Source organism: Lycium ferocissimum, chromosome 4 (assembly GCF_029784015.1).
Source record: "Lycium ferocissimum isolate CSIRO_LF1 chromosome 4, AGI_CSIRO_Lferr_CH_V1, whole genome shotgun sequence".
In the NCBI taxonomy this organism is placed as follows: Eukaryota; Viridiplantae; Streptophyta; class Magnoliopsida; order Solanales; family Solanaceae; genus Lycium; species Lycium ferocissimum.
In genome coordinates this window covers 14,789,150-14,815,775 of record NC_081345.1, presented here as the reverse complement: position 1 = coordinate 14,815,775, position 26,626 = coordinate 14,789,150, and positions in this window count along the sequence as shown.

Here is a 26,626-nt window from a genome sequence, read left to right as displayed (position 1 = left end):
GCTTCTTGCAAATGTCTTATGTGTTCCTCTGTTCCCGGGGATTTAACAATTATGTCATCCAAATAAATTTTGACACTCCGACCTATCTGATGTTGAAACATCTAACGAGTCAACCGATGGACGGTGACCCTAGCATTTTTCAAGCCAAAAGGCATGACATTATAACAGTAAGTCCCGTGCTCCGTGATAAATAAAGTCTTTTCCTAGTCCTCGGGGTCTAACCAAATTTGGTCAAACCCTGAGAACACGTCCAAAAAGTTGAGCAGCTCATGCCCGACCACTGAATTGACCACCTGATAGAGACGGGGCATAGTGTACGAGTTCCTCAAGCATGCTTTATTTAAATATTTCAAATCTAAATACATTCGAAAGCCATCAGGATTTTTATAGAGTACCACGACGTTAGCCAGCCAATCCGGATATTTCACCTCTCTCACCGCTCTATACTCAATGAGTCGGGCCACCTCCTCTTTAGCGAATTGACTACGCTCTGCTGATATTGGGCGCCTTTTCTGCTTAATTGGCTAACAATCACGAATCAGGCTTAGCTTACGGAAGACTAACTCCGGAGAGACGCCTGGAACATCTTAACCCAACCAAGTGAATCTATTCATGTTATATGTTAAAAACATAAGCAGTTCTCTCGAAACTCTAGCTCCAGGCCCGAGCCCATGTATACATATTCATTCGGTAGGTCTAGACAAAGATGTAGTGAGTTCCAGGTCTTCGGGAGTGATACTCCCCATGTCCGCCTCGTCCGGTGTGACAAACTCTCTTGGTATTCTTTCCTGTGAACCGTCGCTGGATGGGCCTTTTACCTATTGCACTCCTTCTTTATGTTCGGCCACAGGCTAGGCTCTAAGATCATTATTCATCATCCCTTTTGTCATCCCCAGTAGTCATCAGGGTTTTGTTTTCTTAGCTAGGCCCTGGGTCCCCCTGGACTTGAGCTACTCCCCAAGGGGTGGGAAATTTCATGACTTGATGGAAAGTAGAGGGGACTGCCTTCATGTTGTGCAGCCAGGGTCTCCCTATCACTAGATTGTAGAGCATGTCTCCTTCCAATATGTCAAACAGAGCCTTTGAAGACACCCCTTTCACATGCGTAACTAGCTCGATCAAAATTTGATACGCTCAAATTACACCTAATAATGGTATAACGCGGACGTTATCAAATATAGTAACCCAACAAGGTTGGGGTCGAATCCCACAGAGAATAATATGTAGGCAATTTAAGCAGATTAGGATTTATCACTAACAATAGCTAGACCGAACGCATCAATGGTGGTTTTTGATAAGGTTTTGATAAAATACAGAAATATAAACTATAATCTAGCAAGCAAGTAAATTGATCAATGGCCACAAGAATGGAATAAAGGAAACTACTTCTCAAGTAACGATCCAATATATTTCACGAATTATAAATAATAGCAAGTTTATTTTATTTAGCCTCGGATAATGACTCTAAATTAACTTCTCCCGAAGATTAACTAGACTACCCAATTGAAGATCCCTCAAGCAATTAGGAGCATTAAGAATACCCGAATATGGCTACAAGTTGTATCGCCTATTCCTAGGTCAATTTCCATTAGATGAGGGTTAACGCCCCAAATTCATGTTAATTATTCTATCCCAACCCCGTTCTTCCTCTTCCGAGTTTCAAACAAAGTAAATGGGCAAGTCCTAGGGTTAGCTACTCCCTTGAGAAACGTTGAAGAACAAGAATAATTAAAATAACAATAACTTACTTGATTAAAAATAATGTCGATCAAGAAATAAGCACAACAAGAGTATCAATCTTAATTGTCACCAAGAAATTCCCATAAACAAGGATTAAATAAAAGAAAGAATATTTATGTAGGAACCCTAGCCTCCAAACTTGTGTTTTATGCCAAAGATGTCTAAGAATTGTGGCTTATGAAATATTTATAGGTGTAGGAAAAAACCCAGTCCAAAACAAAATAGGAAGAAGTAATTATATTTGGAAAAAAATAGTTTGCGTGGCACTGTGCAAAGCGAGCGTCTTTCTTTTCAGCAGCACATTTGTTTCGCTCCGCATTCTTTTCTTTTCTTTCCTTTGACGCTTTGAAAATTCCACTTCTGCCTAACTTACAATTGTTGGCCTTCATGTACGTAACTTTCAATTCCTAACTTTCAATTCCTTGCTTTCTTTATTTTCCAATCATTAGCAAATCATTCTGCCTCTCACTTGTCTCCTTTTCTTTTCCCCATTTTTTTCTCCGCTTTTTATTCAATTTTGCTCCAAATCTCTTCATCTTCACACTATTTTATTCCTACACAGTAAAATATAATATTAAGCACAAATTACTATAATTAATACTCAAAAGACAATTAAAAGTACTAAAATGTGAGGCAACAATGGCTAAATATATGCATTTTTGGCCGAACATCAGCAGTCTCACTTGATAAATTGAATACGATCAGGACCTTGAGTACTTGCTCCATCAACCACATTTCCTTGAGAACTCAGAGTTGTACCACATTCGCAGCGCTACCTGGATCGACAAGCACACACTTAATATAAAAAATTGAGATTTGAAGGGATATTACCAGTGCGTCGGTATGTAGACCACCGACGTTTCTCCTCTCCGCAGCCTTGAACGTAACATGGACCTCCGAGTGATTCCTCCCTCCTTTTTTGGAAGGAAAAGGCTTCGGGTCATGAGGATCTTGAACTATCGCTCTGACAGTCTTCCCTTTGAAAATTATATTGATCGTGCCCGGGGGCATCCGTTGTTCATGCGAAGTCCCAGTTTCTTACTCCCGAATGTATTTGAATCAATTGCTTATGAACTCCTTTAAGTTTCCGTTTTGTAATAAGTCCACTGTCTTATAACGTAGGTGCTCACAGTCTTCGGTTGAGTGTCCGGGAAGGGTGTGGAACTCACACCACAACTCCACGTCGCGTCTATTTAGGTTAGAACGTGTCACTACCGAAAACCTTACTTCTTTCATCTTTTTTATAGCCATGACCAGCTCCACAGCTTCCACATTGCAATTATATGACGCCACACTTCGGGGGCCCGAATCATTTGATGGCTTTCATAACGGTATCTCCTTTACTTTCCTGGGTTGGCCTTGATCATACCGCAGTCTTCGGGTCCTTGCGTCGCCCCTTGGAGGGAGGCGAGTTGCATACGGTTTATACCAGTCTCTCGGGTTCCTTTGTCTTGTGGGGAGGACATTCATAGGCCTCTCCTGTGGCTTATTTCTCATGTCTGCCTCGGGAGCAGTACTGAGGTCGTCCTCTATTCTCATCTTGGTTGTATATCTGTTATTCACCTCGTTCCAAGACTTGGTCGGGAACTCCCTCAAGCTTTCCTTTAATTTTGTCGATGTCTCTGAACCATTGATGTTCAAACCATCTACTAATGCCGCAGCAGCCTAGTCTTCCGGTATGGCGGACAACAGCATCCCCTCCCGTTGGAATCTTTCCACGTAATTGCGGAGCGTCTCATCGTTCCTCTGTTTTATAGCAAAGATGTCCTCTTTGTGTGTCTCAACTCTTCGAGCCTCGGCATGAGCTTTTACAAACGTATCGGAGCAACAAAAGAGTTATTAGAATTTTCAGGCAAGAGATTATACCAAGAAAGCGCCCCCTTAACGAGTGTGTGCTATAATTTTTTCAGCATGACTGATTCAATCTCATGCCGCTTGAGGTCATTTCTAGTTATGGACGCTTCGAAGATCATTATGTGCTCCTCCGGATTTTTGGTTCCATCATACTTGGGTATATCCGACATTTTGAACTTCTTCGGAATGAGCGGGGGATTTGGCTATCCGGTCGTGGGGCTCATTTTCTAGCATGGCGATTCTCGCTAATTCTATACTCTGCTTGACTGGCTCCAGCTCCATCTGTTCCGCGTCCACCTCGGAGTCCCAGGCACCTTAATAACCTCTGGATTATTCGTAGGGCATTTAACAGGTGTTCCCCCAGCGACTATACTTATGAGCTTTTCCATGCGTTCTATCATGGCGTTGTTCGACTCTAGAACTACCGCTAGAGTTATTTTCGATGGGATATCTTTCACTTTGTACATTCCTTCCACCCTAGGATGAGGGCGCCTTTTCCTTTTTCCGAAGTAACGTCCTCGAGGACAGGCCATGTGGTCGTGACGAGTATCCAGTCTCGTGAGCGGGTCTATATGCGCTTTTACCCCATACATCAAGTACTGACATTTTTTAGCTTTTCTAGAGCTACTGTGTGTTGTATTCTTCCCCTAATATACTTTTGGACTTGAGCTATTACAAACTCTTTATTTACAGTTGTATTCCTAAATATCTTCGAGTTCCTTGCTTGCCATGTATAGCATATCATGGCTCCCCAAACAGCAGCAACAATTTCTTTTCTAAACTGTTTCCATCTCCTGCTTTTGATCCATTGTATACTATGTGCCGCATCAGCTTGTATTGTTTGCACTCATATCCAATTGCTCAGCACACTCCTTACTTCAGATATCCACATGCAATCACCAAACAGATGCAGGTTTGTTTCCAGAATTCCATCATCACACAAGCAACATTTCTCATCATCCATAGGGATATTTAGTCAATTCATTCTATTTAATTGTGAGTAGCCTATCTTGGCAAGCCAACCACTCCAGAAATCTCTGTCCAGGGGCAGCTCAACAAATTCAGTGGCCTAAAGCCATACTGCAATACGAGACCTTAATTTATTTTGTGTCATTTATTCAATGACAAATGTAGATGACACAAAAAGCTCAATATTTAGAGGTAATGGAAAAATCTAAATGATTTTTTTCTTCAACTAATATCAATCATAATTTTAAAAAAAAAAATTATACTCGTTCCATCCCAACATACTTATGATATTTAATTTTAAAGAGTCAAATCATATACATTTTGATCAACATTTTAAATATGTATCTTTTCATTATATTGATACGAGAAAAATTTCAACTTACAGTACTTTTCGTATAGTTTTTTAATATCTAACTTTTAATATATTGAATTAATCAAATCTAATTAATTTCGAATACTAATTAAATTAACTCTCGGGAAGTGAAAGATACCAATTATTTTAAAATGGAGAGAGTAAATATTTCATAGTTTCTACACTATACTTTTTAATAAAAAATTTCATAAAAAATAACATATACACTTACTATAGTTAGAAAATGGGCCCCCTAAGGCAATGGCCTTAGAGGTCTTACCCTCTGGCCGGCCCTGTCTGTGTCTTGGCAACATAACTGAGATCCATATCAAGTCAGCCTCTCTGAGTTTTGTCAGATTCCCCAGCATTGTTACATAACTGCTAGATATTGATTATTCACCTGATGAAGTCAAACAATACTGTCCACCCTAATACCAACCAGACATCATTCCCTTAAGGGAGTTCAACTTTTTCCAATGCCAACTGCAATCTTGAGCTAGATATTGAGTATTATTCACCCAAAATATCACATAATACTAACCTCGGATGGTAAGCTTGGATCACAGCTCAAAATCACCTCCTTAGTCCCAAGCCCTAACTCTTTTCTTCGTAAACCAAATTTGTCCCGTCACTACTATATATAGGCCTGCCCTGGCGATGCGGCGCATGGCTTGCAACTGCATTTCCATCCTTCGATGAAAGTAACTTTTATACCAACAATTGACAAATGTTAGAGTCAGAGACGGATTTAGAATTTCTAAACATGGGAGCATCACTAAAAGAAACGAGGAATAGTTGTATTAAGTGGGATTTGATCCTTATTCCTCTAGGTAAATAACTCAAGTTTAACCAAATGCACGATACAACCTTCTTAAAGTATGGGTGCCAACAGGTAATATTATACCAAAATTTTGAATATATCTATATACATAGAATACCTATATATGGAGAAATTATGGGTTCACGTGCCCCATAATTTACCTGATAGATTCGCCCATGGTTAGACCATAGTTTGGGCTAAATTAGCCTCTGCCCAAAACCATATTGTACACTCCCTTTTTGTATTTGCCCAAAAATTTAAAGGTCCCTTTCAACTTGATAAGTGCCAAACGCCTGGAATTAGAACTAAATTTGACAAAGCTAACTTTTATGTTAGTTAGATGGTAGTTTACCAGAAGTTGACTATTTTGGTCTGTCCCCTCTTCTGGTTCTTTTGGGGTGATAGGATCACCGAATAAGTATTGTAACTGAGGTCAGACCCAGTCTTCCTCTTTTAACTTTTTGCTAATACAACACTCTGCCAGAAAAAGACTGGGTGAAGTATTAAGAAAAAGATTGACATGTATGTGAGAAAGTACTTTGTAATCACTAATTTAAATTATTCCATTTAGTCTTATAGAAAATCTTGGGCATGACTAGAAGGACGATCACCAACAATATACATACCAATCCAATAAACATGTGTCTCAGGTAAAATTGCAAAGGTTAAATTGATTGTGGTTTGAACTTCTCCATCTTGATAGAATTTAACTAACACATTAGTGATCCAAAGAATGGTGCTGTTATATATAGGATTGTCATTGAGATTATCGTAAGAGAAATATAATTATACTTAGGGTTCTGAAATTTTAACCGAGAAAGTGAGAATTCAGTTGTCAAGATTATGCAAAAACAAAGGATAAATATAACGAATTGATACAAATAATGAACATGTTAACATGAAACCAATTTGAAACTTCGGGTCATGAAGCACTGTAATATCCTCATGAAATTAGAACATACAAAAAACTAAAGTGATACCAATTGCAATAGGTAATCGAAGTAATAATTTCAGTATCTTCAAATCGTCCTTAGAATTTTTAATGTAATTACTTTCCATTTGATTTCTTCATTTGGTAGAATCAGTAGTCACGATATATCTGATTTCTCCATTTGATTCTCACAAAAAGGATCCTTATCAAAACCTTGAAATGAATCTAATGAAATGTAAGGTTATATTAAGTACAGACTATTACAGAACAGGGGCATATCCATAAGTTGGGGCATGGGTTCACGTGAACAAATGCTGTCCGCCACCCCCCCCCCCCCCCTCTTTTTTTTTTTTTTTTTTTTTTTTTTTTTTATTGACCCATGATATTCAAATCTCACGATTGCCTCGTTAAGTTCTCCTTTTTTCTTCCTTTTTTTTTTTTTTTTTTTTTTTTGTAAAGTTGGGCCCATCCATAGGGGATGGACATGCCTGGTGTCCCTCTTGATTGTAATGCAGTATTTTTTATTTTTTTTTCCTTTCATATTGGTTTATGCTTTCGAAGTCTCCAAGTTTGACATATTGAACTTCTTCTCCTTCTGTTATCGTCATCAAAATTTGTATAATTAAATTGAATGTCTATAACAACAGTAGAAGATGTAACATATAATCAATAGTTTAATTGATCCCAATATTTTCGATACAAAATATAGATACATGTGGAAAGTTACTAAAATTGCATAAAAATAGTTTTGAATATGTAGTTTCAAATGTTTAGATGAGCTAAGTGTTAAAAATCTAAATATTTAACCCGTCAAATGTAAATCATAAACCCAATTTTTCATAATAGTGCACTTATTTTTTTTAAAAAAATCTAATGTAAGCCTCTGTTACGGAAGGTACTTTTTAGGCATAAGGAGTGAAGAACCTTTTATCCTTTATTCATTACCCTCTTGGAAAATGAAGAACCTTTTATCCTTTATTTATTTGGTTTTGGAAAAGATCTTTGGGGTTTACGTGTTGGTTGAATTGATTTAAGGCGTAAAGTGTTGCCTTTAGAAAAAGAAACATCTTCCCAAATTGTCTTCTACTTAGGTTTAATGTTTTAGGGAATCATTTCCAAAGCCCAAATCATTTTTAATGCTTAACCCTTTCTGAAAATCTTTTTCTCTGGTTAGTATTGGGAATATATTAGCTGACATACGAAATTAATGCATTTCGGTATCGGTTTTTTGAAGGTGGACACCGAATACCGATCGGTTCTTTCGGTTTCGGTTTTTTGAAGTTCGGTTTCGATTTTTTCAATTCGGTTTTTTCGATATGATATTAGAAGCGATTCCGTTTACACTAATTCATATTCTCAAAAGCAATAAAATATAAAACTAATAAATTGAAATCAAAATCAAACAAACAGAATACACAAGAACAAAAAACCATAACCATGATATAGGATTACTAGGTGTTATATACATACAGTAAGAATAATTAAGAAAACACATAAAGGACATACATCAATCCTAAAAACACATCCTAGTCACCTTCCTTTGTTAAGGATATTTGATTTTCTCAATTGAAGTAAAAAATTAGGGATACAAAAGCAAAAGAATGCTTGTTACTTGGGATTTTTTTGGGCTTAAACTTAATGGGCCTGGACTCTTTTAATTTTTTTGGATAATGTATTAAATTTTAATTTAAACCGAAACACCGAACGCTGGTGTTTCTAAAAACGTAAACTATAAAGTGTTCGAGTTTGTTGAAATATTCCTATAGACCTACGCTTGAAATTTTTTTTTATTAACTAATATTATACCACTGAGCAGCGAGCTTAGCGAATTTTTTTATTAATAATGAAAATAACGAAATCAATTACAAAATGAATAACTATGCTTTGCAAGAGTAAAAAACTATAATCAACCTAAGAGTATCTCCTCTAAGTTGATTTCACAGAATATGGTCCTACCAAGTAATGGCAAAATAATTAAACTATTAAGAAAAAATTGGTTCGAGTAGCCTTTACATCAATACAGCTCCTAATTTCTCCAAGCTCTGACCAAATGTGAGAGAATATACTTGTCAAGAAGAGAATAAACTACGGTGGGCGTTCGGTTCTTCAGTTCGGTTTTATCAAATTTCGGTTCGGCTATTTCGATTTCGATTTTTTGAAGGTGGACACCAATTACCAAACCAAGCTAGTTCGGTTCGGTTCTTTCGGTTTCGGTTTTTTGAAGTTCGGTTCGGTTCGATTTTTCAATTTTCGGTATTTATGCCCAGCCCTAGTTAAATTTGGTGTGGGGTGGGTGGTGAGGGATAGCATGTGGTGGTGGGGTGGATAAGAAAAAGTTTCCCATTTTTTATAAAATTTAAATAAAATATATAAAATAGAAAATTTGGGAGGGAATGAGTGGACGGGAGGGTTGGATAAAACGACGGTGTGGGGTGGGGTTGGGGTGGGTTGTGGTATGGGGTAGCGTGGGTGAAGATAAAGTGCTGGGATTTGGTTGGGGTGGGTGGGGTGGGTGGTGGAGGGTGGGTGCTTGGGGTGGGCGGTGGGTTGTGGGGGTTCAGGTGGGTGTCAGGGTTGGAGTGGTATGGGGTGGTGGGGTTGGGGTGGGGTTAGTGGGGCATGGGTGGTATTTTTAGAAAAATATTTTTCTACCAACGAACCGAACATGAGAAAATAAGTAAGAAATTCACTTATGTTTCACTACCCAACCGAACATGAGAAAATAAGTAGAAATTCACTTATTTTTCAAAAACACATTTTCCTCCATACCGAACACACCCTTAGTCTAAAAGTAATAATTTTTTATTAGATATTATTAATAAGGGAAATTTAATGAAAACACCTCTTACTTTCAAACGGTGAGTAAATTTATTAAGAGTTGTGCCCAGGTAAAAATACCATACAATATGTAGCAGATGAAATATAATACAGAATACCTCGTTAACTAGTTATGAATTTATTAAAAGTAGGACATAATACTCATGTACCATTAGAAGAGAACATATACTTTTTCAGGTCCGCCTTTTTCAACTCAATTTCAAAAGTAAATCCCAGAATGAAACTTGCTTCCGTAGGAATAGAAATTGGGGACCAATCAAGGAGGTTTACGGTACTTAGCTTTTAATCATTCTCTTTTATCTTTTTTCTGCTTAAACTTTAATCGAAGGAATTAGGAATATGTTGCTTTACCTTTTTATTTTCTTGCGAAGTCCCCTAACTTCTTCTTGTCACTGTTCAACCACCTAACTAGCTTCTTTTGTGGGTTAATACATGCATCAGTCTCTCCATTCACACAATTATTATAACGTTAGTTTAAACATTTTGAAATTCACCATATACGTGTATGTCTTAGTGGAGGGGGACAAATTGAGTGGGTGAGATTATATTCGGTCAATCAAAATGGATTAAATCAATAAAAGGGTAATAGCTCGAACCATTAGACAAAATGAGTTAGGTTAATTTGCATCTAAAAAACGAATTATAACCACCTAAACCAAATCATTTATATATTCAGTTTTTGTTTCATATTTTAAAATTTATTAATCACCAAACGAAAAGAAAGAATAATTATTTTCTTATAGAGAGAAAACAAGTAGAAGAGTAAAAAGAAAATAACATAACGACCTTTCCATGTTTCGAGCGATAGTTCGAGAGTATGTGGGAGGAGGAGGAAAATATTTGACTGAATTGAATTATTGCAACACAGTTGTTTGTAAAGTGACTTTAGCTGCAGTGCTACATTAATGTATACGTCTTCGGTAGAAAGCGCCTTTATCGCAACAAAACGTCAAGAGTTGTGACTGGCACTTACCAAGCTTCTATTAGTTATTATAGATCTGGCATGGGAATTTTCCCAACTATGTTTTGATGGACGTTATCCCTAGTTAAACCATATTTTTTTGAAGAAAGAGAAATTAACCTCGGTTAGAATTCCCGCAAAAAGTTAGCTATAGATTGGATAGAATTATAGAAAACTCTCCTAGATATAACATAGCTCGGGATTATACCTAGTTAATTCCTAGTTATAATGTGATTAAATATTCAAACAAAGAAATGTGTTAGGAAATAGGACTCCATTTGGTTAAATTTGTAGCTAATAATTCATATTAGCTTGGGGTCTAATTTTCTTAGTTAAACTATGTAGCTAATCGCATGTTTTCTTGTAGTGTTACTACTCGGTGCAATGAACCATGTGTATGGAGATCAATGCATCCAGCCAGTGAAAGGAGTTTAGCAAATGCTGGAGAGATCTCCGAGTTGAAAAATGCTTAAAACTTGGAATATTTGGCACTTCAAATTCAAGCTAAAAAGATAAATTTCACGGTCAATAGAAATGACAAAAACATCTTTTATGCTGAAGCCTGAAATGATGTGGACGTCAGCTATGAAATTGAGATAAATTCCCTTCTCATCTTTTTTCTGAAAACGGGAAAGGTCTATTCGATCAGGATAAGTATTGAACTTGAAGCAACGAAATTGTCTAAATCCAAGTTCATGAAACGACACGTATTATTTGTTTTGCGTTTAGTCCTATACGATTTTGTTTGTAAAACTACGTTACATAGGGCCGCAAAAAATGTGTATACCATCTGAGACTTTTTTTAAAAAAAAATTACATGGGGTAGGGGTAGGGCTGTTCACGGTTTTGGTTAAAACCAAAACCAAAATCAAACCGAAAATTTAATCAAACCGAATAAAAAAACCGACATTTGGTTTGGTTTGATAATTTGGTTTGATTTGGTTTTAAATTTTAAAAACTGATAATATTTGGTTTGGTTATGGTTCTATTAAAAAATAACCGAATAAATAACCAAACCAAACCGATAAATTATGTACATAAATTTTATAATTATTTATATGTATAATATTAGTTTTTCTTAAATAATGATAAATATTTTATACCCTTTAATCATTAATTTAATTTTTGGTCTACTTATTTCACATGATTGCTTGAGGCCCATCTTTTTAAGAATATGTCTAAGCCCATGTCTTTAAGTCTTTTAACTCTTTAAGTGTTAAGTGTAAATCTACTGACAGAAGCTCACATTAGAGTCTAATGTCTTTAACTTAAATTTTTAGTCTTTCTTTGTCAGCCATGTGATTTTAGGTTGTTTCTTCTTTTCTTTTTTTCGAATTTATACCTTTCTTTTTTCTTGTCTGAATGGGTCCTAAACTTTTAATATTTTTCATATGAAAAGGACGGAGGTTGTAGATTTGGAGGTTCCTATAGAAGAACTTCGATGCTTGTCGGCATTTGCTTTCAACTCAAGCACATGGTAATGCCCTAATACTTCTTCCGTGGGTAATCCTCCTAAAAAGCAGAAAAGGACAACTCCTTGTAGTCGAGACCCTTGCCTTGGGGATAATGATAGAAAAACATCTGAAGTTTGGGATCATTACACAAAGTTTTTTTAATAAAAATGGAAGAATTGAGGGCAAAATGCAAGTACTGCCCCAAAGTTTGGGATCATTACCCAAAGTTTTTTTATTTCATATATTTTCATTTTAATTTTAGGTAGTCTTTATGTTTCATTAATATGTATGTTTGTAACAACAACTAAAAGCTCATATGCTTTACTTTATTTCCAAGTATGTATATTAAGATGACAAAAATGGTGCAGCCACTACTAAATTAGTTTTTAGCTCTATATGTAATAGTTTAGCAACTTTGGGTAACTTGAGTACTACACTATCACTAATAGTGAAAATGTTTCTATGATGTATGTTCCACCTTAAACTATAAATAAAAGTTATCGTTTGAACAAAAAAAAACATGTCTTTTTCAACTTTTTAATGTTTTACTTGATAAGTCTTCATGGTCTTACAATGGTCATAAATCGAAAAATCGAACCAAACCGACAATAATCAAAACCGGTGGTTATTATTTTATTTGGTTTGGTTATGGTTTTAGACATTTAAAAACCGACTAAATTGGTTTAGTTATGGTTTTAATCAATAACCGACCCAAACCGAACCATGAACACACCTAGGAAAGGGAAATCGGGAAGAAAATTATAACGTGGGAATTCAAACCCTCACCAATAAGGTGAAAATTCAGGTAGCCAACCACCATGAGCTACTAGATCCCTCTATATACCATATGAATATATATTATTATGACTTATGAAGTTTTTTCATTTTTCTCTTCCATTTCATTATGGGATTCAGATATTGTTAATTTCATGTGCACCTCATCTTTAGAAACTTACTAGCTTAAAGCTTGCCAATTCTGCTTGATTCCCCTTATCAGACCGCCCTTCGTCACGTCACACACAACTTTCTTAGGAACTCAGCGTCCTCGCTGAGGTTTGCCTCGCCATCATACAGAGAGTATACTAGCTCTAATACCATGTTTTTCACAACTCAAGCTCATGCACGTATTGTCCATTTTAGGCGGAGGCCCTCACGAGTTTGTCTTTCTAGCTATGCCACATCAAACCCCAAAAAGGGCATACACTACGTAAACTTGTGTTGTACCATATAATGTTCTTCACTTTCGTCTTCCATTCCAATGTGGGATTCGTCTAAAATATCATGTGCACCTTATCTACCGAAGCTTACTAGCCTAGACGCCTACTAGTTAGAGATGTTCATGGTAGGTATTGAAAAATCAATTCCGTAACTTTAATTTTTTATTTTTAAAAATACTATAATTACCACACCAAATTAATTTGGCATGGTTCGATATTTCTAAGTTCGATTTCGACAAAATACAGTATAATAAGTCGGTAATCATAGTTTATTCGACTTCTACTTATATATAATAGAAAATTATAACTTCAACTATTCAAAAAAAAAAAAAAAAAGGAATCTCAATTATACCATATTAACACCTTACACATACTGAAATATTCAAATAAAAGCAAAAGCAATTCCCTTAATTAATTAGTTATCACAGAAAGGACATTCTAATCAAGACAAACAATTACTATTAAATTTACCTATTCTAATAACTAAGAATCAAATTTTACAGAATTTTAACAAAGAAAATCAAAAATACAAAAATAGTGAAAATGAAATTCAATATCTGAATAAATACTGCACAAATTTTCAAATTAATATTAAAAAATACGGTCAAATATAATCTCACGTTTTAATCAATCAACTAAATTCCAAAGTTCAGTTTATTCTTCAAGCTATTTAGAAAATCGATCACAACGGCCAGAAAGTACTTGACGCGAATGCTTTAGTATTTTGTGACACTATTCCTTTTTTGTGGAGTAGTATATTTTTTTTTAAAAAAATGAACTTTTAATTTTTAAGAATACTATAATAATAACATACACGTAGTCATATTAATATTATAATATATTTAAGATCACAAATTTTAATGATAAAAAAATTCTTTCATTCTTAATATGCATTCTGCCAAATTGGGTTGTACAATTTAACGGTTAAACCAATAATCCAGTTACCAATAATTGGGTCAATAGTTTGGATTATTGGTTTAATGGTTTGGGTATCGGTTCATGTCCCAGGTTATTTAATTATTGATTCGGATTTCAGTTTGGACACTATTTGTAACAGTTGAACCGATAACCTGATGGTAATTTATTCAATTACTACTGCAATTTTACCCTTCAATATACAAAGTGACTTGGGGTTTATGCTTGGTTATATGTTGCACCTCTTCGAGTTGCTCTTGTGAAACTGCAGGATAACTTTCTCTACTTTCTCAAATATCTCTACTTTAATATTTGAGAACTATTTTCATGTATTTCTTCACTATATTTTATAGGATTTGATTATTAAAATGTGCATATTGTCCTCTACTTTGAAGTATTTACATTGTACTAGTGTATAATTGTGTATAATCATCCGTCTTGCGTCTTGCAGGAAAAAAAACCCGTCAGATAATTCTTGTGTCACCACTTTATTTTAAATTTGTAAGGATAAAATTCCATGTGAAATCTTTAACGGTTAAACCGATAACAATCAATATTCAATTAACTGATAACCGATATCGTAACGGTTCTTTAAGGTTTAGCATGTCTATAAACCAATAACTGATAAGTCGAATCGATAACCTTCAAAATCGAACCGAACCAACATATACGCAGCCCTACTCCCAAATACTCCCTACGTCCCAATTTAAGTGTTTTAGTTTGACTAGGCACGAAGTTTAAGAAATAAATAGAGACTTTTAAATCTTGTGGTCCTAAATTAAAGATGTGTATAATGTACTAAAATGTCTTTAGAATTTCATGGTTATATACTTGTCATTTAGGATGCGTGAATTGTCAACTTACTAAATATAGAAAAAAATCTTTTTTTGAGACAAGTCAAAAAAAAAAAGTAACACGGGATTACCCCTTTCCAAATAAAATAGAAAAGGTATATTTCTCCATCATATGTTGCGTAGACTGTTCTATTTTCAAACGGGCATCAACAAAACTGGGGGGGGGGGGGGGGGGGGGGGGGCCGCGGGGGCCGGGGGGGCGGGGGGGGGGGGGGGGGGGGGGAAGGAAATGAAGGCCAAAAAGAAGAAGTGGGATTTCCCGTTTATGTTCCGTAATTCTGTTTTAGGATTCTATTCCCCTTTTGTCTATATTTATTTTGAGTCCTGTCTTCTCAAGAGTCAAAATAGCAAATAAAACTATACGAATAGTTATTTTTTACACGTCCAATATATTATTACTTATTCAAATTCCCTAATACATAGGAGTTTGAATTTAAAAAGCAGAACAAGTTATCACAATGGCTTCACAACCATTCCATTGGCACTATGCTGAGTGCGAAGACGCCAACTACCAACTCCCTGGTACTACTCTCTTCTTCATCATCGTACTCCTCTCCTTAATTCTTTTAGTCACCATTCTTATCCTCTACTCTCGCTGGATATGCCGTTCCTCTCACGCGCCGCCACAGCAACTTGTCCAGCTTTCCCATCATCATGGTCTTGACCCTACTTGTATCAATAAACTGCCTATTACCATTTACGGAACTAATACTAGCTGTAACATTTTTGGTGATCAAGCAGAGTGTTGTATATGTCTAGGTGTTTTTCAAGATGGCGATAAGGTTAAGATTTTGCCGGTTTGTCACCATAGTTTTCACTCGGAATGTGTAGATAAGTGGCTTAGAAATAGGTCGAGTTGCCCGCTATGTCGTGCTTCTCTACGATTGGACTCACCTGTTTGACACCGCTGTCTCGCTATGTATGCAAGAAACGTCTATACCTTCTTCTTTTTTCTTTGTCTTTTGTATGTTTTGTCTTATCGAAAATTGGATAAATTATTTTGTGTACTATGATTTTCTGAAATTTGGCCGTAAACTATGCCAAAGGTTCAAATTTAGGCTCTATTAAAAAAATTAATCCTTAATTATGTGATACATGGCGTCACGTTTCTTAAAACCACGACGAAAATAAGGACAAATTTGTTTCATTTGGCATAGTTCATGGGCAAATTTGACCCCACCTAGTAATGGCAAAGACATATTTGACCCCCAACTATTAACAGAGGGCAAATTTGTTCCATTTCACATAGTTCATGAGCAAATACGACCCTAAACAAAGGTGGGATTACCGTTGAGTGTTGATATAAATTGTAAATTGTTGTTACTTTAAAGTAAACTCTGTTGCTACATCTTTGAAAAAAATTGTTATTCTGTTAGAGTTAATTAAAATTTGGTTTAGCTACATCTATTAGATTTTTTTATTTTATTTTTTTTAAAAAAAAAAACCTAATCTATGTAAAAATAAAGCTTATGCATACTCAAACAATTACAATTTTAAATGGCAATCCATGGACTTTCAAGCTTTTAGTTCACCTTTAATGATGACTTCTTCTATTAGTATTGTTGTTCTTGTTTTTCCTGTTATTGTTATTGCTGTTAGACTACTTAGAAGAGTAAAAAGGGTATTTATCACTTCATATTACTATTATTTTCTGGAAAAAGTGGTCATTGATCGTATAGTAGCATAAATGGCAAAGGCGTGATATATCTTATTGTTCATGCATTCAAAAGAAAAAGAATACAGAGATACAGCATGTTTTAATTTTTTTCATAACTGTGAGATGTATCAATACTTAACACAGAAAAACATAGAAAGACGTATAGATGGAAGAAAAAGGAAACCTGAAAGGAGCAATGTCCTTCATAGACACCAAATAATTGACCACCTCTGTAATAAAAGCGTTAAGTGATGCAATTGCAAGAACGCATCAATGGAACAGTGCAACGAAAGGGGGAAAAGTAAATGAATACTTGACAACTATAGCTAAACATAATTATTCATTGATAGTGATACTGATTAAGGACAAATACATGGAATAAATAGCCCGGAATATTCCCAGAACAACTGCCACAGCTGGCCTATTTCATATGAAGCAATTACTACCCAGCAGAGGACCAAAAGTGCCCAATTGCCAGATTTTAAATGAACAATTGTCATTGTAAAAGCTAATAATCATTCAGCCTATAACGATATGCACTCCTACACAAGCCACCGGTACAAAAAATAGCTCAGCATTTTCATTCTTGCATTTGCATCGCCACATATCTGATCTTGATGCTTCTTCTAGACTCCAGAATCTCATATTTTTCTTAATACATCACCATAACTAATTACTAGAGTATATAATTTGAAAGAAACAATTAGCAGATTTAATCTGGACTTGTGAATGGTTTTGTCACCTTGGTATTAATCAGAACCCCATGAATATAACAGAGCCCATTTCTCCGTGTAAGTTTGCATTTCCAATTCTCTAAAGCTAGCAATGGCAATCTCACCAAATGAACAAGACGTGAAAATTGAATACCATTAAAAAAGTACAACCTGGTTTTTGAAAAAGTAGGGCAGAAGCATTCTGCGAAGATTTTGGACGTTTAATAAGTAACGTTGTTCACTTAATTTTTCCTCTTTTCATGGCAATAAAATTAGAGTAAGAATCACACTATACAATAGTTAAAGGTTACAGTGAAGCTGAAGCTCTGCTATGTTTTGTACTCCGTAAGAGTTAAAAGAGAGTGAATGCTATTGATACAACAACATTTTCAACCGTTACAACAAAGCTCATGACCCCTTGAGGTCTTCTGCCAATTTGAATTGAAGGGTATAAATAGAATCATATGTGTATATCCCAAGAAACCATGTGTGCCTTGGAATTGAAAATGAAAAGCTTGCTACAATTTGTATAAACATAAAGTTACCGTTCATCTATTCTGATCTCTGTCGATCTCTATTATTGATGTAAACAGGTAACAACCACACAGGATGGTGTTTCCTTCTCCCATAACATCTCCAATAACCACAAATATCACAGACGAGTGGAACTTTTAGAAACCAAAATATGAAACCATCGTCTGTCGTCATATCAGCTGCTGCTACTACACTGTTGCTTTAATTTCAAGAATACAGAACTAAAATTTACAGTTTTGAGCTTCAAAAGGAACTGATCACAAAATGTCCATAATCATCATATGGCCATGATACACAAGGATTGCTATATCTAACTCATCATGAAAGACAATAATAGAAAGTAACTCTGCTTAACATATCTAATGGCTTCTATAACCCTCTTGTATTACTTCATCGAAACGGAAGTCAAAACAATTAGAAATTCACAAAGCTGCTTAAAATGACATTATTTAAGCAATAAAAGGGAGTAAAACTTTCTGTTACGCGTCCAGATCAAGGATAGGATTATACACAAGCATTTCCCAAGGAATTACAAAAGAATACCACAATGGATTGTAGTAAAGCAACTCAGAGGACCAAAACATCCTTGTATACGTTTCTAAAAAGATAAAAAATATCCATGCACCAATCTCGAGCAAAACGAACTTTTATAATGAACCTCCCTAACACCATCATGACAAGTGAGAAAGCCACCAGACCTTTCCACAACAGATGGGTCCAATCACAGGAGTCACCTATATAAATTGACAGAGCTGCAAAAGGGAAAGCAAAGGAACTGGAGTTTTTATCGCTCCTTCTTCCCATCCAAGAAGAAAGACTATTTCCTCGAACGCTAAGCTCCAAAGGAAAACCGATTCGAGAGGACTTATTTACCCGCACTGCTATGATAATCCAGCTCATGATTGGCAAAATTTTCCTAATTATTGTTAATCCAAGAATATATAGCTATGTAACTATACTAATTCAGTTTTATGTTATATGTACAAAGGCAAAGCCTTCTATTGTACTACTCCTATAATCAGTAAAAGTTAATTTTGGATTGCTAGTCTATCAGATAAAAACTTTATCTGATGACGACATGTTGAGTGTCATTCCATTAGGGACAGTACCTCTAAGGGTTATGGCTCTTAAAGATTCTGAATTTCACACACTTTGTAACACATACATCTAGTTTTAGTTAAGCCACTTATTGAAACAACTCATATAGTCATATGGATGAGTGTTATAAGGATCAGTTGTCAAAATACAGGTTTGCAAATAACCTTTCAATTCTTGTTGCAGGCTGTTTAGTTCTCCCTCTGGTTCCTACTGTCACTCAACTGATAGCTTGGAACAATTATCTCTTTTTATAAACAACGGATGAAACAGCCATTCCTTACATCTCCTAAAGTCAAACTCAATGATCCCTCTGGAGAATATGATCCAACCCAAGTACATTGATGGAGCAAATACATAAATTAATCTGTGACTATGTACTAAAGTTGTGTTGAATAATCAGATTCATATTTGCTCAAGTGCGGGGGAATTAGAACTTGTACCAATGAGGCTGACTACAACAGCATTTCCTTATGGGGTGGAATAATCAGATTCATATTTGGTCAACTATTAGCATTAACAAACGATTAACTTCCATGTTCAACGAAGTGACGTGACAAATTTACAAAAGAAACAATTCCGTACACTCCGTACTCGTTTTACCAATTAACCAACAACGCAGTTAGTAATAAAACTACTTACATCGACCTAATAATCACTGTCTACCTATCTTAACCGTCTCCATACTACCATAACAAAACAATCGTCAGAATTACTACTACGAAATGTACCTATGATTAAATTCGACATAATCTGATTCAAGGTGATCAAATGCTGGATATCATCATCATCATCATCATCACGAGCTGCACCTACCTCTACTTGATCCCCCAACATAACAGCAATGTAAGTGAATAAAGCAACGAATGCACAAGCATTAGGTCCAAATCCAAACTCCCCATAAGCAATATTAACATTAACCATAAAGAGTCCATTTACTACCCGAAAATCTCTGGGCCTACCAAAATAGAGCAGCAGTTGAAAGTAACACATAATTGCTACTATCACAATAGGAGACAAGTTTATGTTAAACAGTTTGTGGCTGAAGAGTGGCGCTACACATAGCGCCACAAATGGACCTAAGATATCACAATCATGGCGTTTTCGTTCCAACCGGAAGTAACGATAAAGACGGCAAATATAACGGCTACGATGGAGTGGTATCAAAAGTACCTCAGCTAACAGAATGGAAGCAGCAGTATACATAAGCCACGTTGTGTACCCAAGAGCAGTGGCACTTCCCATAATAAAGAAAAATGCAGCCAAGCTCTTCAGTTGCTTAATCTTCATTTTTCTTTAGCTAAAATTGGGTTTAGAGTGTCAAAGAAAGGTATGGCTGTTACGTGTTTGTGAAAATGTGCCAACGAAAGTTACTATGTGTAATGAAAGAAAGTTGAAAGAATAACCCAAGTAGGTCGGAGTCACTAGCTTTTACATTTGTAATGCGTACTTTTGTTTTCAAGAAAGAAGACTTGTGATTAAAAGTTCACAATTTATGTTTCATGAACATTTTGGAACTAGTGATATTTTACACATTTTTGACAGAAAGAGAACCAGAGGAAAAAACAAAGACTCTGAATTAACCAGCGTCTCTTTCCCCTGCAAAAGCTAAATCAAACCCTTTCTAGAAAAAAAGAAAAAAAAATTCCCACCTTTTCATAGTTACACCCAAGCTTTCACGGAATTGGCTTTAATAAAAGGGAAAAGGGTCAGAAATGCCCCTCAACTATGGAAAATAGAGTAAAATTGTCCTTAATTTAATTTTGGTCCCAAACATATTCTTATCACTGGTGATTGGTTCAGATTTGCCCCTTAACTATGAAAAATAAAACAAATTTGTCTCCTGTTTTAATTTGATCTCAAATTGTGCTTATCATGAGTGAACTAGCTCATGTTTTCCCCACAAAATTATATCTATGGGATAACAAGCCCTACACTATATTTATATGGGCTCATAGTAGCCAAATAGTATATCTTCATAAGAGCTAATTAGTTCATTCTCGTTTGGTACGAGGTATTAGATAAAATAGTCATGGTATTATATGTGGTATTATTTTGTGCAATGTTTGTTTGATATTTTTGGGGATGTATAACTAATACATGGATTATTCAATACACTATTGGGTGTATTATCTTATACCACCACCACAATGGGATAATTTATCCATGGATAGCTTATACATGGATAAGAAACTAAAATGACAAAATTAGCCTTCTTTTATTCCAAGAAACCTATAAAGGCCAAACTTCCAAGGATATAAATGTAACAAATTGTCTTAGTTTTAAAAATAAGGAGTGCAACTTTTGGTGGTGAGGAGTACAGGTTGAGAGGTGGAGTAGGCAAGTGGGGTGGGGAGGGAGGGGAGGGGTGGGGTTGGGTTTGGTGGTGCGGGGATGGAGTTGGGGGTTGTGGGGGTGGGGCGTGTGGGGTGGTTGGGGAATGCATTGGTGTGTTTTTGTTAATCCGGAAAATGTTTCCCTCAAATTTTTATGGAAAGCATTTTCACCTATTTGGAGAAAAACATTTTCCAAAATCTCAAGTGCAACCAAACTGTCACACCCCAAATTCCGATAGGGTGTGATGGGCACCCGACCCTTATCTAGGGCCGAGCGAACCCTCAGACTATCGTAGTACTCGTATTCATATTGGGCCCTCGACCAAATCATAAATACATAATAAAATTTGTACGAAAAACGAGCATACTTTACATCGTTTCAAATCAAACACAACTTGCGACCGTACAAAATCTGTAATATCATGTATAACAACACGACGGCTTATAGAGCCGCTCACAACCGACATCTTATAAACATGACTCCGTCTGCAAAGTCTCTAACATAGTCGGATACCATAGCACACGTGTACACTGACTCGGCAGCACTCCGGAGAAAATGGAGCTCGCCAATCTCGCTGGAACACCTTCTGCTAATGTCTTGACTCACACAGGTGTGCACTCGCGGGTATGAAACGCCCCCGAAGAAGAGGGGGTCAGTACGGAATATGTACTGAGTATGTAAGGTACGGAAAGCAGCATAATGAGCAGCATCAAGCATGGATATAAACATCATGGGATCATAGTACGGATAATAAGGTAAGAGAGTAACCTGTACATGTGAATGCCCTTTTTGGGCCGGATACCACGCATGCCTGTTTTTTTTTTTTTTTAAAAAAACCTCTTTTCATAGGAATAGAAAGTGGAACTTATATCGCGTCATGTCAGATCGTATCATATCATAGCGTATCCTATCATAGCATAGCATATCATGTCATAGCGTAGCGTATCGTGTCATAGCGTAGCATATCATGTCATAGCGTAGCGTATCATGTCATAGCATAGCGTATCATGTCATAGCATAGCATATCATGTCATAGCATAGCATATCATGTCATAGCGTAGCATATCATGTCATAGCATAGCATATCATGTCATAGCACCGAACGACGTCGGCTCGCCCACATAGCGTCGAAATACTCCTGCTCGCCCATATATCCCGCGTCCGGGATGATAAGCCAGCTGACCAGGTGGCAATGAAACATAGTTCCCTTCCCATTTTCCATGTATCCCTTCCCCCCACCCCATGTGCATATACATGTCCTTATCATCATAAAATCATATTCATCGCGTTAGTCGTAAAAGCTTTCAAAATCATCAAACTTGGTTTTTTGGAGAAAATGAATATTTGAAAAACATTTGCAAACTTTTATAAAGGAAAATTATGCTTTAGAACCATTACTCCTAACATTTGAAAATAAGAACGTTATGGAAGCTTTTAACACGTCTCACGTTATCACATTCGTGGTAGGAACGTATCGTCAACATATTCGTCATAGGCATTTTCTCATATTTGGCGTCATTGCTATCTTTATGAAGCCATAGCCATCGTTAGCACAGTTACTGCATTTGTCACCTAATGACGGAATAAGGATCAAGAGTTTCCATTGGATCCTACTTAAGACTAAGTCAAATAGAACAATAAGGAAAATCCGGGACAATGGGCCCACCTCGGGTCAAATAAGGCGGCGCACTAAATTTATGTACGTTACAATTCATGACGTCACTTATGAGGGTCTTAAGGTAATCGGATCCTATTTGCGCAAGTTCTAGATGTTTAGGAAGTTTTTCCAACATTTCGCACCATTTCTAATTCAATTCTACTAAATGAAAAAGAGAAAACTTCAGGTGCGGATTCCGGAGAATAGAAATGTCCCCGAGGCCCGTGTCCCAAACCTATTACATCTAAGACATGCCAAGAAAGAAAAGTGAAGCCTTACATACCTTTTCCGCTTCTTGCACTTCTCCAAATTCATGCTCCAAATTCGCCAAAATCTACAATTTGGTCACATTTACCAAACGGTAATTAGTGCATTTAGAGGTTGAATCTTAAGGTACTACTTGTCTACCGAAATTTCGGCAGCACTTCCCTTGTACATACACCATCCCCAAAATTCAACTTAGCCAATTTCAATCAATAACAATCCGGGAATTCAACCCGGCCAATCTATCAACAACAATGCCAACAATCATAATAACAATATCGATAAGCAATTCAAGATGTCCAAACCAACATCCATTCTTACCCGAAGCCTTCCAACTCAACAAGAACAATAACAACATATTCCTCTCTTTCAAATTCATAAACTATATCAACAATTCCATATACTAGCAACATCATTTCCATGATTTCAAGAACTATATTAAAATCACACAAATCTTCCAAAACAGCCCGCAACACTACAACTTCAACACGAATCATTAAACCTTCATTTTACGTCATAGAATTCATAACGACGACGACCAAAATACTAAATAACATTGCTTCATTTCTTGCCTACCAAACAGCCCCTAGTTCACGGCCCAACCTCAACTCCAACACCTTATGAGTTTCATTCATTTCCTACACATCACAACAACATACAAACAAGCTATATACAATTAATTCACTATCTCCACACAACACACACAACACACGGCCAAACCTTAACTTTCACGGCTCAACTTTAACATCCATATTTCCATAATTTTCATTCATTTCCACACTTAACAACACACATGAACCATGCATAACATAATAAAGAGAAGATTAAAGCATACCTTCTTCTCCCAATTCCCTTCACTCGGCTAGCTTACACTTTGCAAGAAAGAATGGTTTGCATGTCCCAACAATTACTCCATGTTGTAGAGAACCTTTTAATTAGTAGGAAACTAGGAGGAAAATAATTTTTTGATCAAAATTTCCATGGGCCAAATTCAGCCATGCTATGGCCGAATAGGTCCCTCTCTCTCTTTCTCCATTCTTCTTGAAATTTCTTGAACTACAAATGATGAAGATGATTTTCATTATCATCTTAACCCCTTAAATAATTACAACATGTGGCCATGGCCCACATCACCATGTGGCCGGCCACCTCCCTCCATTTTCTTTTTTTTAAAAAAATTTTGGGTTTTCCAAATCTTCACTTTTGGCCCCAAGTTTTCATGAAATGATCAACCTTCCATAATTCATCTTTTGGTCCCATATTTCATGAAATACTAATTTCCATAATTCCACTTTTAACCCCAAATTTTTATTAATATTTCCATCCCATAAAATCATAAGACACTTATGTCTTACAACAAAGTCGGAAGATAACCTCGTCCCCAATTTGTCGCAAACAACTTAAGAATATTCCGACGTACAAAATGCGAGATATAACACAAACAAGAGAAAATAGGAAAACATTTTCCATCATACCAAACACCTAAGTTTCTCGGACTCGGGTGTGCGTATCCGATACGGGTACGGGTCGAAGTGTCGGATAAGCGAAATCTAACTTTTAAGATTCGGGGGTGCAGATCCAGGTAGGGATACGGGTGCGGGGATTCGGCTAAGAACATTTAAAATTATAAAAATAGAGCTATAAAGAACACGACCCATTGAATTCTTGGTTTCTCTCTATTTGGCCTGAAATATGAAGCAACGAATATGAGACACATATAATATTGAAGGTATGCCATTACCCATGTACTAAATCTGTTTTATCTTTCATTTTGAGAAATCAAAATCTCAATTCCCCCCCCCCCCCCCCCCCCAAATTTGTTCATGGACTCCGATCAAAGTATCCGAAGTTGGTTGATCGCATCCGAGACGCATCCCGCTCCCGTACCCGCACCCGTCCGGTGTCGAGACTGGTGCGGCATCAAACAGGAAGAGTCCGCGCAACTTAGCCAAACGCACCCTACATCTCCTAAAGTTAAGCTCAAAGATCCCTGTGGAGAATATGATCCAAGTACACTGATGGAGCAAAATACTAAGCTCAAATGCTTGTACATAAACTAATCTGTGACTATGTACTAAAGTTGACTTGAATAATCAGATCCATATTTGCTCAAGTGCAGGTGAATTAGAACTTGCACCGATGAGGCTGACTACCACAGCGGCTGACTACCACAGCACTTTCTTATGAGGTGGAAAAGACCACAACACAACCATATCATGAAATACTCCTCAATATTGGCCGGACAAAATAACAACAAAGGGAAATAGGAGTACACAATAAAACAAACGAGTAACTTCAACCTCAATTGTATTCAACAAAGTGACGTGACAAATTTACAAAGAAACAATTCCGTACACTCCGTACTCGTTTTACCAATTAACCAACAACGCAGTTAGTAATAAAACTACTTACATCGACCGCTCTACTAATAATCACTGTCTACCTATCTTAACCGTCTCCATACTACCATAACAAAACAATCGTCAGAATTACTACTACGAAATATACCTATGATTAAATTCGACATAATCTGATTCAAGGTGATCAAATGCTGGATATCATCATCATCACGAGCTGCACCTACCTCTACTTGATCCCCCAACATAACAGCAATGTAAGTGAATAAAGCGACGAATACAAAAGTATTAGGTCCAAATCCAAACTCCCCATAAGCAATATTAACATTAACCATAAAGAGTGCATTTAGTATCCGAAAATCTCTGGGCCCACCAAAATAGAGCAGCAGTTGAAAGTAACACATAATTGCTACTATCACAATAGGAGACACGTTTATGTTAAACAGTTTGTGGCTGAACAATGGCGCTACACATAACGCCACAAATGGCCCTAAGATATCACAATCATGGCGTTTCCGTTCCAACCGGAAGAAGGATAAAGACAGCAAATGTAACGGCTGCGGTGGAGTAATACCAAAAGTATCTCAGCCAACAGAATGGAAACAGCAGTATATATAAGCCATGTTGTGTAGCCAAGAGCAGTGGCACTTCCCATAATAAACAAAAAAACAGCCAAGCTCTTCAGCTGCTTAATCTTCATTTTTCTTTAGCCAAAATTGGGTTTAGTGGGTCGAAGAGACTAGAGAGTATGCTTGTTACTTATTTGTGAAAATGTGTCAAAGAAAAGTATGCCTTGTTACTATGCGTTTGTGAAAATGTTGTGAAAGAAAGTTGAAAGAATAACCCTAGTAGGTTGGATTCACTAGCATTTACATTTGTAATGTACTTTCGTTTTCAAGAAAGAAGACTTGTGATCAAAAGTTCCCCATTTATGTTTCATGAAGATATTGGAATTAGTGATATTTTACACATTCTCGCAAAAACAAAGTGAAAGAAACAGAAGCAGACGAATAAAAAGACTCCGAATTAACCAGCGTCTCTTTTCATAGTTACACCAACCTTTCACGGAATTGGCTTTAAAAAAAGGGAAAGTGTCCGAAATGTCCC